The sequence below is a fragment of the Otolemur garnettii genome, unplaced genomic scaffold (genome assembly GCF_000181295.1).
Source record: "Otolemur garnettii isolate 467f Iridium unplaced genomic scaffold, OtoGar3 scaffold00026, whole genome shotgun sequence".
Taxonomy (NCBI): domain Eukaryota; kingdom Metazoa; phylum Chordata; class Mammalia; order Primates; family Galagidae; genus Otolemur; species Otolemur garnettii.
This window is the reverse complement of record NW_003852421.1, coordinates 17,449,921-17,455,194: the sequence shown is the minus strand read 5'-3', so window position 1 is coordinate 17,455,194 and position 5,274 is coordinate 17,449,921.

The following is a 5,274-nucleotide window of genomic DNA, read 5'->3' as shown; positions in this document are numbered from 1 at the left end:
GAGGCAGGAGACTTGCTGAGCCCAGGAGTTGGAGGTTGCTGTGAGCTGTGATGCCAGGGCACTCTATCCAGGGGGATAGCTTGAGGCTCTGTCTCAAAAATAAATAAATAAATAAAATAAAATAAATGAAAGAAGAACTGCTCTGGTTGTGTTTATGTGTGGATTTTCTTTGAGCACATCTGTCTAAAGGAGAAAGAAAGGGGATAGTATACCTTGGGCTCTATGATTACTAGAGAAGGGTAGAATCCCACAAAGTAGCTCTAAACCCAGTCCAAAGTATCTTTTCCCAATTTGTCACATGGATGTTCCAGCAGTAAAATAGGGTGTTAAATGGTCAGTATCACAGGATAAGAAGGAAAAAAAAACCTCAACAAAAAAAGAATCCCTAAGAGTATCTGATGACATTGTGTTATGAGTCCATAACTTTCTAGTTACTTTCCATTATTAAAAATAAGTCAATTCAGGCTGGCATGGTGGCTCACACCTATAATCCCAATACTTAGGGAGGGTAAGATGGGAGGACTGCTTGAGGCCAGGAGCTGGAGACCACCTTGGCCAACATAGCAAGACCCTATCTATAAAAAAAAAAAGTCAATCCAGTATTAAAATTAACCCTTAAACATAACTTAAATCTCATCTCCTCTCCTCCTAAGTTAATTTGAAATGCATGGACTAGAAAGACACTCCCCTCTTACTTGAAAACCTATCTCTGCCAGTGTTAGGGAAAGGATACAGGGGCAGGGGAAGGAGACAAGTGCACCCATCTATTTAACCAGTCACTGTTAAGCGTCCTCTGTCACTGGGAGCTGATTCCAGATTTCACCTACTGGCCATCCAAATGCTGGTTTCGACAAGGGCTCACATGTGAGTTTTCCTGATAGCCCCCTTGTGCCTTAGAGTATTCTCGGCCGAATCTTTCTTACCACTCTTCCTGCTCCTTGCAGAACTCCCCACAGCCTTCTTGCTTCTTAGATTTCTACTTCAATGTCCTTGACCCACAAAGACTCGAATCCTTGCTGTGTTGAATGGCAGAAGGGAGATGGCCAGCCACCCCTCTCCAGCCTGCCTCCACACCTCCACCCATGTCTCTCTGGCAGAACCATGACTCATCTGCCTAAGCAGGTGACCAACAACAAACAAAATACCTGTGCTTTCTTCTTACAGACATCCTGTGTCTATGTATTACTCTCTTCAAGAATCCGTTGGAATTTCCCCATTGATTGGCTTTGGATTGGGGCAAGGATGCACTGTGGATGGATCTTGTTGATGATGTTTCAGGACTCTCTGACTCTCTCCTTTCCTTTTTCCAATATCATGCTTCTTTGGACTAAGGAAACTATTAAAAATGAAAATATTGACTATGGTCAATAGGATCAGTTCTGCTCCAGATTATTGGGGTAAGGGCTTTGAGTAGGCCCAATCATTGGACACTCTCTTTAGAATGTCAAATATTTAATCCCTGATGTTTATATCTCTAGGCTTTAGTACCAAAATTAGAGCTACAGGAAAGCAAAATCAACATGTTAAATACATAAAAACCTAGGACTCTGGGAGTCCAAGGCAGGAGGAGCACTTGAGCTCAGGAGCTTGAGACCTGCCTGAGCAAAGCAAGAACCCGTCTCTAGAAACAATACAAAAATTAGCCAGGAGTTGTGACAGGCACATTTAGTCCCAGCTACTCTTGGGAGGCTGAGGCAAGAGGATCACTTGATCCTAGGAGTTTGAGGATGCTGTGAGCTAGGCTGATCCCAGGGCATTCTAGCTTGGGCAACAGAGTGAGATTCTGTCCAAAGAAAGAAAGAAAGAAAGAGGGAGGGAGGGGAGAAGAAGGAGAAGGAGGAGGAAGGGAGGGGGAAGGAAGGAAGAAAGGAAGAAAGGAAGGAAGGAAGGAAGGAGAGGGAAGGAAGAAAGGAAACAGAGGGAAGATAGGAAGGAAGGGACGGAAGGAGAGAGGGAGGGAGGGAGGGAGGAAGGAAGGAAGGAAGGGAGGGAGGGAGGGAGGGAGGGAGGGAGGGAGGGAAGAAGGAAACTATAAAAGCCTAACTAGCCTGTTTGAAGTGAGGACGTTGTGGAGGGTAGAGTAGAGGAGGAAGGCTGGATGTTCCAGGAACCTTGGTCTTACTCTCCCTTAGCACATGGAGGTCAAAGAATGTGAGAGGAAGTAGGAGAGCCATAAGACCCAGGAACAAAGGCAAAAAAGAGGGGTGGGAGAGTAAAGAGCATAATTAATCACCGACTGGTCCAGAAGTGGGTATATTACCCAGAAGCAGCTAGTTCATTACTCAGCAAGTAATTGATGAGATGACTAGGTATTCACAGCTCTCTTAAAAAGGAATATGAAGGACAAAATATGAGAAGAAAAAGCAAAATTTGGTGTTGGAAGTCAGTTCACATTAGGAAAGCTAGGAGATGGCCTGAGCAACTATCTGCATAGTCATAATGCTAACTCGGCACCTGTTTAACATGCTCTCTAGAGCTGCTGTGGATTTTAAGTGCTATTTCTCGAAGGACTTGCATGAAATTTCCAGTTCCCTTACAGACATGTGTTGTAGTAAAGCCCCCTGATTTTAGATTACTTGAATGATTCTCTGTTCCTTGCAATCATAGAACCTAACAAAAAATAAGGTCAATAACACAGAGATGGAATCATCTGATGACTTCTAATGGAAGAAGAAAAGACCCGAGAGTTTATCTCTGTCCTCATGTTCATTTCAGTAGTGCTAAAATCCCCGCATTTGGCACCATGTCAGTGTCAAGGCTATTTTAGTAATCATTTTCTTTTTTTCTCATGTATGTTATCAGAGTCTTGGGATAGAAAAATCTTCTCGGTATGATTTGCAGATGTCTCTATTTACATGCTAAAATATACCCTATTCACTTTCCGGGGGGGTGGTGGTGGTAAAGATGATTATTTCAATGTTTGGCTTAGTTTTTAACCTTAGTTCATTAGTACATCTCACTAATTTCCTCCCCAGCAACCATTTTACACCTAACCAGTTCCAGAGGAGGAAAACTGTCAGAAGCCTATGTCTATACTAGTAAGACCCAGCAATTTTCCGCTTCTAGTAGATATTCAAGAAAAACTCTCACACATTTGAAAAGACATGCATAAAAATACATTAACAATACAAACTGGAAATCTTCTCAGCCAGTGTTTCTTTAATTTACTCGATACTCTTTGGGAAATGTCGAGTGTTTTTCACTTTCGGCAACATCTTTTTGCCACCCAATTTTTTTTCCCTCCAGCTTTTGGATTCATTGGGTGCTCATCCAAAAAATTAAAAACTGTTAGCAAATCTCCAAATGTATTTAGCACCACTTCTTTCAAAGACAGGCTTCTGGACCTACTTCTCCCTGGGGGAGGAACAAAGTGCAGTGTGTTTTGAGACTACAGAGAGCCCCACAACTTCCCAGGAACTTCAAATAAATTATTCAAAGTCTGAGGGGATTGGCAAACAGGGGAGATAAAAGGCCCACAGAAGGAGTGTGGGAATAGGGAGGGAGAAAGCAGGAACAGGGCTAAAGAGAAGGAGTTTCAGAAAGACATTTTCACAGGTTTTAGGTGCTGGATTTAGGGAAGTGAGGGCAGGAACTAGTGGGAAAGAAAGTGACAATTAACCACACATACAGCAGGAGCTAACCAATTGTTAAACAGGGCCCAGCTACTTAGCTCTTACAAAAGCAATTCCATGCACCATATGCATCAGTCAACAACCATCAAGCTACACTGCTGGGCACTCACTACCCAGACAGCCTACTGAGCGAAGTAGACTCCTGTCTTTCAACTGCATGTTGTGTCAGGACATATCACATTCATTCTGTGCTTTAAAAAAATTTTAAGTACTGGCTTGGTGCCTGTAGCACAGTGGTTACAGCGCCAGCCACATACACCCAGGCTGGCGGATTCGAACCCAGCCCGGGCCAGCTAAACAACAATGCCAACTGCCAACAAAAACAAGCCAGGAGTTGCAGTGGGTGCCTGTAGTCCCAGCTATTTGGGAGGCTGAGGCAAGAGAATCGCTTGAGCCCAAGAGTTTGAGGTTGCTGTGAGCTGTGACATCACAGCACTCTACTGAGGGTGAAAAAGTGAGACTCTGTCTCAAAAAGAAAAAAAAAATTAAGTACAAAGAATTATGTATTTGGGAAAATATCTATAGAAGCAAGTGGGCTGAGTAAATATGTTAATTTGTTTATTATATCCTACTCTTAAAAAAAAACCTCAAATGAAATATCACTTCAATGTCTTATGTGTGATGAAAGCAATTTGGGGTATTTGTGCACACATGCATTACAACTTTTTCCTTAAAAAAATTTCAGGGTAAAGGAAGGTCCTGTATGAAAGTTCCTGTCGTGTTGTGACTCAGGCCTGGCTTGTTTGGTGGTACTGCATAAACCAATTGCCCTGAATTGAAATTGTGAGAAGAAAATAAAATGGACTAAATGTATTATCAACTGTACACAGAGATATACACCACAGTGCTTTGTTAACTACGGCCCAAACCAAAATGGGGCAGCCTGGTCAAACGGCCCCCTGGGAAATACTGTTTGGTGATGTGAGGTTTTTTTTTTTCTCTCCTTGTTCTTCTTTTTAACATAGAGAAGGAAAACAACACATGCAGGAAACCATAAAACCCTTCAAGTTAACTGCAGCCAACGGTCAATCTCATTAGGAGATATATATATAAAATGAGTAAACTATAACCCTCCCTAAAAAGACTGAGTGCACTCCTGTGAATAATTTCCGATTTTCTTATTTGCTGGAAGCTCTTTTAGACAACAAAGCAGAAGTTCGTCTCACTTCACTCATACCAATTCTAGTCCCTTCCACATTGGTTACTTCTTTCAAAAATCAGTCCCTGTGTTCATTTTTTCAGCACACATTTGTTTAGCTGGAATATACCATATATACATATTAACCCAGACAATTATTTAAACTTACACTTGCAATGAAGATGGTAGAGATGGCTTGGAAAATGGATAGACAGAAGGCTGAGGGAAGTCAAGGGATTGCCAATCCTCACCAGGAGACCAAGGCCTTGAGTAAAAGTTTGTCTATTGCTAAAATGGAGAAGACATCTATTTAGGGCAATCAGTTCTGAGCTGCTCCTCGGGCCTAGGCTTCAGGCTCCTTTCAGGCACTTCTGACCTTGTGACCTTGGATTAGTCATTGAACCATTCTCAACTTAATTTCTCCATGCAAAAAAAGGGGGAGGAGGAGACTTATAACCCTTTCTCTTAATATTTACTGGGAGAACATGCTAATTATTGTGTGTG